The sequence below is a fragment of the Lolium perenne genome, chromosome 7 (genome assembly GCF_019359855.2).
Source record: "Lolium perenne isolate Kyuss_39 chromosome 7, Kyuss_2.0, whole genome shotgun sequence".
Classification (NCBI taxonomy): domain Eukaryota; kingdom Viridiplantae; phylum Streptophyta; class Magnoliopsida; order Poales; family Poaceae; genus Lolium; species Lolium perenne.
The window spans coordinates 280,290,685-280,305,595 of NC_067250.2; the positions used below are offsets into that span (position 1 = coordinate 280,290,685).

At 49.2% G+C, this 14,911-nt stretch overlaps 1 long non-coding RNA gene across 1 annotated transcript; it reads right to left on the reverse strand.

Annotated features, from left to right (window-relative positions):
• Positions 1 to 11,546: 11,546 nt before the first annotated feature.
• Positions 11,547 to 13,297, reverse strand: LOC127315240 (uncharacterized). Its single transcript, XR_011748295.1, has 3 exons — positions 12,959 to 13,297; positions 12,726 to 12,859; positions 11,547 to 11,833 (listed from the first exon to the last, which is right to left on the reverse strand). It is a non-coding gene; the product is annotated as an uncharacterized lncRNA (long non-coding RNA).
• Positions 13,298 to 14,911: the final 1,614 nt, after the last annotated feature.

Consider the following 14,911-nt stretch of genomic DNA (forward strand, 5'->3'; position numbering starts at 1 on the left):
CTATAACTTGAAGGTTTAAAATAGACTTTACTCTTTGCACAGACTAATTTTCTCACCTGGGGTCATTTTTCCCGTGGCAGTGCACTTTGGCGTGTCACGGAGATAGACTGATTTTCTCGCTCAAAAGTGAGAGAACCGCACTGCACACACGCACAACTTGTTGCGTCAGATTTGATCACGCCGAAAACGCTCTCGCGTGCGCAATTTCGACGGAATTGCCTGAGCATCCAACTGCAACAACATTACTTCCTCCGTATCGGTTTAACAAGCAGGTGGTTCAAGGCAAAGTTTAACCCTTAATTTTGTTCAATAAAATATAAATTATATGTCTACAAAATCTATTTTATATCAGGTTGGTATTCAAAAAGATTTCCTACAATATAACATTTATGACATTATTCTATATCAAATAATGATTAAACAAATTTATTGAAGTACGTACACGCCTGTTAAACTAGAGGGAGTGTGTTCTTAACCTAATAATTATATTTGGACAAAAGTTGGTTAAGGTAGGAGAGCGACCTGACTGGAATCCTAGTGTGCAATCCCTAGCTGCCGCTTGCAAGCACATCCCCTGAAAAACGGCGGCCACATTTAGAGAAGAATAATAGTGTAACCGGTAGCCGGTTATAATAATTTGTCACATCATCTATAATTAATTTATAGCTAGTATATATAATAGTAAGCTGTAAAAGTGTAGTATTTTTACAATACATGACTCAACTTTTAATCTCACATAGTGCATAGGAGCACGTGCTAGAGCTGGCTATTAGATAATAGAAATTCCAATAATATAGCCAACTGCTGGCTATAACAAGATGTCATATCATTTGTAGTCATCATATAGCTAACACGTACTACAATAGTTGGCTATAATAATGAAGTACTTTACTATCTTATGGGCCACATTTCACTCGCACAAAGTGCATAGAGCACGTGCAAGAGCTAGCTATTGCATAAGAGCAAGTACAATAAGTCCTAGTCAGCTGACTATAATGATTAAAATAGTATATTATTGCTTAGTTGGAGGAGAGAGGAGGAGAGTGAGCTCTTATGCAAGAGCCAGCTCTAGCACGTGCTCCTAGGCACTTTGTGAGAGTGAAAGGTGGGTCATACATTGATTAAATACTATATTTTTATAGCTCACTATTGTACGTGTGGACTCTAAGTTGACTATAGATGACATGACACTTAGCTTATAGCCAGCAGTTGGCTACACTATTAGAATTGCTCTAAGAGCACACATCCCTTCTCTTTCCCCTTCTATCTCCTTCAAATCATCTAAAATATATTATTTAATGTCCTATAATCAGCTGACTTGGACTTTCTTTTCTAATCCCTCTCCTTCAACTAAGCAAACTTATTATATTTTATCTTATACTTATTTTTAGTAGCGTTTAAAATTTTGTTGCTGACGTGCTCGCCGCCTAGTGCGTGTCGCCATGCAATAGCGACTTTGCTACAACAGCCTCAAGCGGCGCTGGACCAAACGTTTCGAGGCGCCTTAATGTAGTGCAGGTTTGTGGCACGTCTCCCTACACTCTGCATCAGTTATTTGGAGGCCTCAAAATAATAAAGATGCACGAAAATAAAATATTTCATTCTAATTTGATTATATTTTAAAAGTTTGAATGATAACACCTATGATCATCTAAACCTTAGCCTACTGGCCGCGCGGCGGTGCGTTTGACAGCCCCACCCCGTCATCGCCTCCCCCTCCGAACGCTGCTCGTTCGCCGCGCGCCGCCTCTTTCTCTGGAGCGTGACGAAAACACGTCGTTCTGCCGCGTCCTCGAGGAACCGTCGCCGCTCATCCACGAAGAAGACGCGGCCCGCGTCCTCAACTGGTGCCCGCTGGATGGACATGTCGACCGCGCCGCACCACCGCTCAACGTTGTCCTTCTCGCGGGCACAGGCGTCGTCCTACAGCTTATTCTATGACTCGAAGAACTCGACGATCGTCCGCTGCTCCACCGCCTACTCCTTCGAGTCTAGCTCATCATCAGACCAGCCGATGTCGTTGTCGTCCCCTGCTTTCGCCGTCGCAGCTGATGCTTCCGCCTCCTAGGCCGCCAAAGCCGCGGCCGCCTCCTCCTCCAGCAGCAGCTGCTACAGCTCCTCCCGCGATGCCAGCTTTTGCCTCCGCAGCAGCTGCTGCAGCTCCTCCAGACAATGATGCTCGTGCAGCTCATCCCGACGCCGCCGCTGCTCACGTTTTTTCGCCCTCTATGCCTGGAGGCGGGGACGCGACTCTTCCACCGCGGCGCCGTTTGCTGCTCGAGCTTGACAAACTCATCGCTGACAAACGCCTCTATGGCGACCGCTTGCGCCGCCGCCTCCCACTCCTCGTTGTCCGCCGACTTCGGATCAACGTCGAACTCCACCGGTGTTGGTGGTGGAGGTGGAGACGGTGGTGGAGGCAACTGGCCACCGCCGGTGTGGCTCAGCATTGCGTAGGTGGTATGCAGGTGACGAGGCATGTTTTGCAGTAGAGAAAGGGATGTCGGCGGCTGTGGTGACGTCCATTGAGCGAAGGAGCCCTTTTATAGGCAGGGCCGACGCGAGAAGAGGTGTGAAAAAAGCAGGGGAAGAGGTGAGAAGCCACGGGAAGAAAGCGCAGGAAGATGTGGTGTGCGAACGGCGGCGACACGTGGAGGAGGCGCATCGTCGACGTGACGTCTCGCCTACCCCTCCGTCACCATTAAGGCAAAGCTGCAACGCTTCGTTTCATGTGTCAATGACGCGTCGGGCCCGCCACTCGCGACTCGTTTCCGCGCTCTGTCCGGTGCGTCTGCAGCGTCCCCTGTGGAGCAGAGACAGCCTCAATACGTCGGACACCATATTAGATCGCGTCGTGAGAAATGACCTTCAGGACGCATGACTTAGACCGGTTAAATGTCGACGCACCTAAAACAAATTTTAGGGGCTACTTTGATGGACGCGACTCCAGTTTGGATGGCAGAAGGAAAAAAAGAAGAAAAACAGGAGTAAAAGAACGACGAAGGTCTTGCTGACGAGCTCAACGAGCTCGTTTTGTGGGACGGGCTCGCAATCCAGCTCCGCGAGTCAGCGCTCGCGCAGGGGAGGCCGGCGACTCCTCCGGCCACGCCGACGCGTTCCAACGTTCGCGCTCCACCTGCTGCTCCAGTGTGGGATCCCTGGTCACAGCCTCCTGCCTGTGCGGCGGTACCTCCTCCAGCGCCGACGTACGGGCTTCCATGGCCAACGCCGCAGCTGATTGACCTCGTCGGCGACGACGACCAGTAGACAGCGCGTATTTTAGCACGCCTTTCTGTCTTTTTATGTCCTTTTTATCATGTAAATTATGGCGTATGAATGAAAAAGAAAATTTATGCGTCGTGCCGCTGGAGCCACCTTCCGACGCAAACGGACGCCCGAACGGTTTCAACCATTTGCCCCGATCAAACAGACCCGACATGTCTGTTTGGACGTCCGAAATGCGTCGCGACGCTGGAGATGCCCGGACAAAGTATTGGACGTACTGCTACGGAACAGTGACATTTCGTCTAGACTGTGCAGAGCGCATGGGCTGGCCCAGCTTGGATTTTGGTGTTCCCGGAAACGCCAACCGTAGGTCCCGCCGACAGGTTTGACCAGGGACGACCCGGACTGCGAGGCGAGTGTCGGGACTGATGACAGTTCTGTTTCCACCTGGATATGCGCGTGATTGGACGGAGCGGGGCAGGAAGCGGTGTGCAACTTGCAACGAAAGTTTTTGGTAGAACAACCTCTTGCGAATCAAACCGTCACACATGTTCGTTCGTCCAAGACAGGACTTCTCGTGTTCCCTCCAAATGGAAAAATCTATTCAGTGAGACAAAGACTATTCATGGTTGGGATTATCCTTTTCCTGGTCCGCTGAGCAGGTTTAAGGTTTGATTTGAACCTGTTTTGCATAGTTCAGGGTACGAATTTCGGGTTTAGAATAGACTGTTTCCCCTCCAAATTCAAAGGCTCCGGCGGTGCGCCGCGGTAAATTCGATTTGCCAATCGGTGCTGTACACTGCTCAGAGTCAAACACGTAACCCAGACGACACCCATCTTGGAGTCTTGGACGCCATCGAATATCATGAGTACTTCCCATCGGCAGTGTAGGAGGAGAAAATGCCGGAGCCATGGCAGGCGACGGCGAAGGAATCGGGATAGGCCGTGAAGTGAAAGTTGAGGGCATTGGCAACGCAGAAGCAGTTGAACCGCGGTGACTGACTTTCCGGCGTAATCCAAAACCGATAAACCTCACCATTACTAGCGAGCACACGAGCTACCATGGTGTAAAACCGGAGAAGCATCGAGTCCGAGAAAGCCGTACCTGGGGTTTGGTACGGCACGCCGACGGGGGCAGCCTCCTGTGTCGGTGCGTCGATGCCATGGTTGCTGGAGAAGGGGGTGGGGAAGTCCGTGCGAGGAGGGCGGAGCTCGGCCTCAGGAGCTCCCGTCGCCATGGCTCTCTCCGTCGAGAGGATGGTCGGAGCTTCCGGCAACGACGCCGACAAAAGCAAGGGCAGCGCGAGGGTGGTGGGTGGCAGGAGGAGGCTTTGGTGGATGGGTCCTAGGAGGAGACAGGCCGTGGCGGCGGCCGACAAGGGGTCGCGCGTCGATGACGCACTGTCGCCTTCGCCCTTACTCATTCTCTCCTGAAATTCCGGTTTCGTCGCTCACCTTCCTAATCAGTTACGACGAATCAAAATTTGACAGGTCTACATTTACTGAGCCAGATCAACCTCGATCTGAAGGTGAAGAATGAGGACACAACTTTAAATCTGCTCGCGGTCTAACCTAAACAGACCGAAACGAACACATTATGTGTCTGAAATGGTCGACCGGTTAGAGATATCCTAACATTCAACGAGACTGTTATGTGAAGGATGCCATTATTTGAGGATCACGCCCGGTAGATGAGGCAACAATATTGGGAACCGACCTGGCAGCAGATGCGCCAAATCATACGCGTTGCATGACTTTTGTTCCCGATCGTAGCTTCCTGGAGATTTCAGATCCCGAACTACCGATGCTAATTCTGTTCAGACTTTGGTCGATCTAGTTCACTGCTATTTCAGGTTTGGGGTTGGCCGGTCGAGCGGAGGCCCAGGTGCCCAATCATAGCTACCACCGACCAGGTGATGAACAAACTGATTGCAACCGCACTATTGTTTATGGTAAGATGTTCACTTTTTTAATCACACACACACACAAGTGGGCGACGCCATACCGAAATGTGATTCCAAAACTTGTAGTTAGTAATTTATCCATTGATTATTGATTCATGGCCTTTCTTAACAGGTACTATGATTCCTTTTTGGGGTGTTCGCAGCTATTTCTGTATAGTGTTACAGAAAAGATGGTGAATATCCAAGCTCAAATCTTACTATGAAGACACATAACGGTAAAGTCTAGGCCTGATCTGTATTAAATCCTGTCTATGAAATCACGTCCGCAGCTCCATCCTGTCCTCTCACCGTTGCCACTACATACATTTGCTCTCCTCTTGATACCGCTGAGCTTCCGCTCTGCCAAGTCAACGCAAATCAGGCGGGTATTAAGCACTAATTTGCAGCAAGAACTAACACGATTAAACCATACCGATCCGTACTTCGAAATCGCGCTAAGCTTTACGGCGCCGATCGGCCGGAAAGGTTATAAAACTCGTCATCTTTTGACGACGGCGCCTTTGCCGTACGGGCAGGGAAGCCAGTGTGAAGTCGTTAGACCATGTCTAATGGAACCCTTAAATCCGTATACAACCGTTTTTTTACGGATTTAAGGGTTCAAATGCTATATAGTGGAACCCCAAAATCCCTAAATTCCTAAAAAAAATTAGAGGTCGAGGTTCCAATCCGTGCCCCGACCTGTACAGGTAAGGGTTGGAGGCCCCGACCCGTGCTCCGACCCCTACACTTTCACAACGGACGCGGGAAGCAGTTCAGCTCCTCCTCCCTCCCCGAGCTCACCTCCACACCGCGCCGCCGGCCGCCGCCGCCCCAGCCCCTCCCCTCGCCGGCCGCCGACGCCACCGGATCGAGCACCCCCACCTCCTCCTCCCCCCGCCGGACCTTTTCCCGGCCTCCGCCGCCTCCTCCCTCCTCCGCATTGAGCTCCGCCCTGCCGCCGCCCCGCCCTCCCCGCCGCCCTCGGCTCCCGGCCTCCGCCGCCTCCTCCCTCCTCCGCCCGAGCTCCTCCTCCTCCTCCCTCCTCCGCCCAAGCTCCTCCTCCTCCTCCCTCCACCGCCGCTCGGCCCGCCCCCGGCCTCCTCCCTCCTCCGCATCTAGCCGCCACCCCCAGCCTCCCCGCCGCCGCCGCTCCGCCCCCAGCCTCCCCGCCACCGCCTGCTGTTCGCCCCAGCCTTTTCTTCTCGACGCCGTCTGACGCGCGACGCCACCGAAGGTATTTTCTTCCCCCTTTTTTTTTGTAAATTTTGTTCATACTATTGATGAGAAAAATAGGCACAAAATTTATATTTTGATGCAAATATGGTAATTTGTTGTAGATGGAGATGAACTCCGACGACTCCATGTCGTTGTCCTCCGAGTCCGGTTGGTCTACACAACATGATCATAGAGGATGAGAGAGGGTTAAACCTCCCTTGCTTCTATGACAATGTTGGCACCCGTGTGCAACCGGAAAGGAACCCCAATCGCGTAGAAGCTTTTCTTGAAGCACACCGTGCGATTGAGAATGCAAACACTCATTGTCAACTCCGGGATGATCTTGTAGAGCACCATTGGCAGTTGGATGGGCGGCGCCAAGGCTCATGATGTGTCTTTGTTTCACTTTGCTATGTCCTATTTGCTTCGAACAATTTTTTTATTTTGCCAAAAACATTGTTGTAATATTTGGAATGATTATCTTGTGCTTGAGAGTACTATTTGATGTTGTAATAATAACTAGAATGATTATTGTTTGATGTTTATGGTGATATTTGTGATATTTGTGATATGAAACTGTGATGAGGGTTTGAGGGTTTGAGGGTTGAGTCAAATAGTGGAACCCTCAAATCCTTAAAATTTAAGGGTTTGAGGGTTCCACTATTTGACTCAACCCTTAAAATTTAAGGGTTTAAGGGTTCCACTAAATGCCTCATGTTTTTCACACCTCCAACCTCTCCAATTTTACCAATTCTCGACCCTTATAGCTATAAGGGTTTAAGGGTTCCATTAGACATGCTCTTACGAGGCATGGGCATGGCCAGGTTCATATCGCCCATGATTGTACCTCGAAAGCAAGCTTTCCGAATGATTAACCCAGAAAAAGCATTAAGCGTGCAAAAGGCACGGATTACAGACCAGCTGCTCTAGGATCCTCCTTTTCATGTCCAGCAAAATTAGTGGTGGAATGCTATAATAGCGAGTAATATTTTGTTGAGTCAAATATCATCACGCATACACGAATTTGTACAGGACGTGCACACACCTATAACTAGTTGCAAAATGTGTTTCACTTGGCCATGAACTTGACAATCGGGTGAGAAAAAAACCAGAAATAGTCTGAATTAGACTGTTGGTCGCCAGCTAGCCACGGTTTGGCTCTGTAATTTTACATAAAACTTCCTGGAGTAAAATTGAATAGTAGTTAGAGGTCACCCTGGCACTTGCCTTCCAGCATTCCCGAGAAACTGCCGGCGCCCGGGCCGTTGTCGAAGTTGATCCCTCGGCGATGACGAACGGGTCCTGGAGTGCAGCGTCCGGCGTCAGGAAATCCATCGTAGGTGTACGCTTTAACATCGATGGCGAGCGGGAGCAGCAACGATGGGTGCGGACGTAACGTCATTGTCCGTCCTCTTCTCCAGCTACGATGCTATCAGTGATGAGTGATGACCTGCAATTGTTAGTGCTAAGAGCATCTCCAGTCGCGGTCCCCAAAGGGAATTGGGGCACGCCGGACACTTAACCTCTCCCAGTCGCATGCTCCAGAGCCGCTTCGGTCTGGACGTGTCCCAAATATTGTCCGGCGTCCCCAGCCCATCCACTGTGTATAGAGGCTCTATCAGGGACGCTAGACACGACTTTTACACTTGCTTTTTTTTCGAGGTCACATTTGGGGGACGCGGCTAGGAATGGGAGCCCCCCAAACGCGGCACCACGCCGCGGCGTCCCCCAAACGATCAATCCGGCGCTTTTGTCAGACGTCGTTTGGGAATGCGACTGGAGATGCTCTAAGGTTGCGCAAAAGTGAAATTGTGCAGTGCAAACCGGCTAATGGAGTTACTTTTTTTTGAAGGTAAAACAGTGGGAAGGCCCACTGCAATTTTTAAATGGAGTTACTTTATTTGCTTCGCAAATCAAATCGAGACTTCCAATGTTCAAAATATTGAACTAGCTAAAACCGGCTAAACCGCTCAAACCATTCCCCCCCACCCCTAGTCAGGCGCGTGTGCCGATCATGCCGGTCAGGAGACTGATGTGAGAGAGAGAGAGAGAGAGGAGAGGAAGAGTTGATATTTCAGGGTAGCTATCTCAGCAATTGAATAAAAGTAAGGCAACCGGACAACCAAGGGGTGCTCGAAACCATCTCTCTAGTGTGCTCTGTTTTAGTTCATTTTGCATGTAATATGTTCGTCGATTGGCCTTACCGCTGTGTTTACCACATAATCGAGTTCTTGTAAGCGTCTAGACACCATGAGAATGAGATAGACTATGTTGCGCTAACGCCCTTCTTCACCGCCGCCTTCCCCATCAACACACACACACTTGGCGTCCCTTGCCCGCACTAGATGCAAGAAAGAAAAATATGGAGAAGACATGCGAGACAAGAAAAAAGGCCGACTATTTTTTGTTGTTGGATGGCACGATACGGAGTTGAGGGTGCTGCTGCTGTTATGGAGGGAGAGTACGGATAGCACGGGACATGTGCTTGAGCGCGGAGAGGCGAGGTCAAGCAGCGTGGCAAGGCTGTCATCAACATCACATCCAGGGACGGAGCTAGAAAACTAATACAAGGGGAGCCAATTGCATAAATTATTGCAGGAGGGCATATAGGTAATTTTAGGTAAATTGCATGTCAAATATACGTATTGATGAGGTTTTTTTTTTTTACAAAATCTTCCACCATGAGAGGGCCATGGCCCCTGCCAGGCCCTGCTGTCTCCGTCCCTGATCACATCAAACCTCGCAGAAGGCAAATGAGACGATAGTGGGGTACGGGAGACGGAAGTGGCTCTGGCGCGGCATGGGGGAGGAGGCATACCAATAACGGGGGTCTTCACGTGCACTTTGACGACACGTGCTATATGCCACTTGTTCGTTGGTTGATTGGTTCTAGGCTTAATGGTCAGACTCTTTGGATGTTTTTGGCATCCGCATGTCAAATTTGCGGATAAGTGGAACACACTTTGAAACTTGTTATAGGTGTTTGCACGAGAAATCCATTTTTAGCTTACGGATGTTGATGCACCTATTTTTGTTGCAATAGGTGCGGCACAATAGGAGTAGAGAGGATGGCAATCACTTATGTTTAGAGGGCAGTCAGTAGTCTGGGTGTTTCTTTGCATCGACAAGTCTGCCAAGTTCATCGGAAGATTATCGACGGCAATTCAAGTTCTTCACCAACAATTGAAGCGGGAACGCCAGGACCTCCTTCACGGATCCGAAGTTCGAGACCTCGACTTCATCTTCTTTCTCTCCGAACCCGAATCCGGCGACTATCCTTGTTTCGATACCGTGAGACCCTCACCCAAACTAATCCTATTTTATAAATATGGCACATATCTTGTTCACCAAAATCATGTTGCATCGCATCGCATATCTTGTGGTTGTGCGGGTAATAGCGATTCACCTAATAACCTAAATATGTGATTGTGCGGGATCGTTATATTATCTTATCCCGGTTCCATTTAAATTGTGCAGCGCACACATGCCATGTTCTCCATGCTAATAACATTTAATATGAGGGGTAGAAAAATAACTTGAACCTAATATTTAATTGTCGGGATTCCGATTCCGTTTAATTTGGATAAGTTGCATCGCATCATCGTTGCCATGCCATGCATCCTGCATCTGCTCATGCTGGTTCTTCTTCCGTAGTAGTTAGATTTGCATACGTTGTGTGTTCCAGCATTTACTTCTTCCCGGATAGGATCACGAAGTGCCGTTGTGAGATACGGTTAAGGTCTCCGGATGTTACTCGGCAAGCTTTAACAGACAACCATTTCCTAAACTCCTGTCTCTGCAGGAGTCGTTCACCTATTTTATTTTGCCTTCTCTCTTATGCTAGCCTTGAGTTGCCTTCTTGTCACGTGTCCTATCCATGTGTTACCTCAAGCGGTCCATATTGCCACCACCACCATCCTACAGCTCTTGTTTGGTTTTCGGGTATGCCTTGCGAGTCGTAGTGCATGGTAGTGTTGTTATATCTCGTCTCGACATCGTTATCTTATCGGATTATCTGTTGGGGAATCATGACAGATGGTTTAAGGATTTTTTTTTTTGGAGATACTCATTTTTTTACTTAAGGCTAACAACTAAAATTGTAAGTAGTGGCATCTGTGAACCCCTTTGCTAAAGCATCTGAACTTTGACTCGCTAATGTCCCCTAGGATCCGAGTTCTTGTTATCTGTTCCGAGATTGAGCGCTCTACCCATACGTGAGGATTACTACTGGGACCCCCTCACCCATTACCTTTTCTCAAGTCTGTTGAAAAGGGGGCAACAACCCTGGTTTTATTTGCTCATATGCACGATATGCATGATTTACTTCCTGTTGCCTTCAGGTGTTTATATTATGTATTGTACTTTATAATTGCTAGACGACTTATCTAGTGCTTGGCCGTTAGTGCCCGCCTAGACGCCTACGCAACCCTGAGTCCGATTCGGAGTGCGGCCGAACTTCGTTACGGGTAGTTTAGTGGGGTGGCCCCCTAGACTTTCTTGTTAAACTGGGAATGGTCTTGTTGTGAGACATCCACCTATCGTAAGTGGATCGATCATGCGTATGGTTATATTTGGGTAACCCCTGCAGGGTGTACATCTTATCGATAAGCCATGTCCACGGTTATGGACGACTTGGAGGTGTTTAACTCGATCATAGAACAACTTACACCTTTGTGTTGCTGCTAATAAATTGCTAATAACTAGCCTAGTAATATAGCATTACTACAGCGGTTACCTAATAAAACTTGTCAATCGTGTGAGTGCCCTTGTTAATACTTATTCCTTTGTGAAGGGGGAATGCATCGGTTGTGTTATGTTTGCAGAGTATAGAACTGTTAGTTTTATGCGCTCTCTCACCTTTTCTGATAGACGAATGTTGTCACTACTACAAATAGCCTTACCGCCGGCGCATGGAATTGGGCTACCGCCGGCGCCTTCGCGTTCGCCGGCGATCACCTCGCCGGTGGTAAGTGGTTACCGCCGGCACCTTCCGTTTAGCCAGCGGTAACATGATGTTACCCCCGGCGCTTTCGTGTATTCGCCGGCGGTATTTGTTACCCCTGGCGTTTAGCCTATTCGCCAGCAGTACTTTGCATTACCCCCAGCGCACAGGCCAATTCGCCAGTGCTATGTTTGTATAGGATTAAAAAAAAAACAGGTCCATAAAGATCAAGTTGTCTCTTTATTTTATTTAAATAGAACAGGTATTATATTACAACGCATTACAACGCACAGACCAAGAGTATGTTTAGAAAACACAGACTCCGGTGACGTCGTCCGTCTCAGCTCGCCGGTGACGTCGCCTTCTCGTCGCCAGCTCCGTCTCAGCTCGCCGAAGACGTTGCCCGTCTCAGCTCGCCAGCGATATCGCCCGAATATTTAGCTAGTTGTAGTAGAGGTCGACGACCTGCAGCTGACTCATCAGTAGGAGCATTAGAACACTTCTCTCCCTGAAGAAAAAAGAAGGAAATATCTTGCATCATGAATCCGGTATGCCAATAGGTCGTAGTTTCAGTATTAGCCAAACTGAGCAAATCAAATTAAAGATAGCATAGCTGAAAATGGTTGAATCAAACATACCATGCGAGAAAAAATATACTGAATACTACTGGAAAGGAACCGGAAAGTCATGCAAAAACAGAAATTATGATAGCTGTATTATGTAATCTAAACAGCAATCAAGGATGTCCATAATTTATAGACTATTTCTCCAGGAGAATTTGAATGCAGTGATTTTCCATCATGCAGCTTCCCATCACATTCGGGCCTAATGATTTGGTATTGCAGTCTGGGACATGGTTAGGGGTTGATCTCTTTGGTACATGCAAGATTGATTTGCAATTACTAGGTTCATCTCTGTTTGCTTGTTAGGCCTCTATTAATTTTTTTGCTGCTCGGAGATGCAACTTATTTGAAACTAAAAATGGCAGTGCTTAAAGGATAATATCTGCACAAAGAATTAAACACACAAAAACAAACATACGAAGACACGATATATCAAGGGACCAATTCCATCATCAGAATTCACAATTTTAGACGTCTAGCATCCAAAATTTCGCCAGCATTACACACAATCGAACGCAGGAGCAGATATTGTGGTTTCATCAGGGAGCTAGCAACGGTGAGAACTTGACAAAAGCATCGACTTTGGTGTGAACAAGCACATACAGAACTACGCTTTCAGCTTTGAAATGGTAAACTATACCATGCAGGGCAGTTTTTTTTTATTGAATAGCAGGGATCGCTCCCCGCGCGGGTCCATTTACATGAAACGAAACCATACAGATGCAGAGCAGAGCAGATATTTGCTGACGCGTAGATCTATTAGAGATCGAAGGGTACCTTGGCGGATCTATAGCCGATGAACGGATCGCAACCCACGGGAGCAGGAAATGGGACGCGCGCCCCTCCCTCAGATCGCCTCCGAGCTCCTCTCCGCCGTTCCCTAACCGCTTCCGCACGCGAGCGCACACACACTGCATGGAGGAATCGCACCACCACGGATCAGACAAAGCAACCAGCAAAAATCCCCCCAAAAAAAACTCGGAAGCACGTAGCAACATTTCGCAACTCACCGATCCGACGAGGGACGTGTGTGCGGGGTCGTGGGGGAGCGGCGGACGGATGATCCTCGCGAGGCGGGCGGCCGGAAGTGGAGATCTGGCCGCTGCGGCGGGCGGTCGCGGCGAGATCTGGGTGGCGAGAAGGGAGGGATGGGGCAGTGGAGGTGGGTGGGAGCTGATGGGGCGTCGTCGAGGGAATCTGGTGGCAGGGGCGGCCGGCGAGAACCACCATGGAGCGGAGCGACGGAAGAAAAGGGGATGAGTGGGGAATTTGGTGGCCGAGCGGATAGGATGGGGTGCGTCTCGGTCGTGGGGGTGGTATAGGCCAAATAACGCTGGCGAATTTGCTGGCGGCGGCGGGGCTATTTTTCCATCGCTGGCGAAAAGGATTCGGGGAGGCCGGCGGTAATTTCGGCCTGGTTGGCCCGTTCGAACTCACTTTAATTCCGGCGCGATCCAATCTATTTTGCCGGTGGTAGGAATTTTACCCCCGGCACTTTCGGATCAAACTCGCCGGTGGTAAAGCAAGGTCCATCTGGGTGATCTCGGCCCACCTTACCGCCGGCATTTCCAATTCCAATTCGCCAGCGGTAATGGCACTACCCCTGGCAACCCCATTTCAACTCGCCGGTGGTAATTTACCGCCGGCATCTTTAAATTGGACTCGCCGGCGGTAAGAAGTGCGGCTATAAGCCTTTTCCTAGTAGTGTGTAGAGTGTCTCTATAGGTTTTTAGTGCTTGCGCGCTGCCGCTTAACCCCACCATATTGTCTATGATGTTCCTCTTGCGTCCTCTAAGTCCCCTGCGTGCCTCAAGTACAAAGGACGACTGGTTGACGAATGCTTATACGTCTTGAAGTCTTGTTAAGTACGACCTCGTACTTATTGCTGCTTTGGGACATAACCGGGCAGGTATGAAGACATGTGCGATAAAGACGACGTTAGCAAGGTTACCTTCCGGCTTGGCCTGGGCAGGGTTATGGACGCCACAGGTTATCTTTAGGACTCTTAGTCCAATTTGTATCTTGTCTGTACTCGAACGTATTCGATCTTCTGTATGATTGGATCTTTGTATTGTTTATTTGTATCTTGACTCGTTGGAGTCGTTGTTTTAATATATGCGTCTTGTGGGCTCTATTGTAATCATGTTGTAATGTTACCGCTCGTGTTAATTCCTCTGTCATCACGTATGTGATTCGTCGCGCACGTCGTGTTGGAGGGCGTCTCTGAGTCGATATCGTGCGGATTTCGGCGGGATCGTTGGAATCCTCATGGTACCGGTTCCGGGGCGTCACATCGCCGACCACGAAGATGAAGACCACCATGACATTGTCGGTCACTCCGGTCACAAGCATGGGCACATCGCCGACCACGTAGATGAAGACCACCATGGCACCGTCGTTCACGCCGGCCAGAAGCATCACCACCTCGCCGACCACGAGGACGAAGACAACCATGACGCAGTCGGTGACGCTAGCCACAAACATCACCATGTCGTCGACCACGAAGACGAGAACACCATGATATCGCCGGTCACAAGCATCACCACGTCGCCGACCATGAAGACAAACACCACCATGACACCACCGTTCACGCCCGTCACAAGCATAACCATGTCGCCGATAATGAAGCTGAATACCACCATGACATCATCGGTCACGCCGGTCACAAGCATCATCACGTCGTAGACCACGGAGATGAACATCACCATGCCGCCACCACCATGGATCATCACCTCTCACTTCTCACATATCATCATCACGTCGCCGTCTATGAAGATGGCAAGCGAGAAGTTAAACAAAAGTACTCCAAACTATACTCACACATACGTACACATTACACTATACTAGCGAGTCATTTATTTATCCGTTTATGTCCACCAAAACGAAAACCTTTCAACATGAAAGTCATGCGGAATAGTGAGGTGAACCCACCCCTCAAAGAAAATTTCAAACGGTTGAGCGTG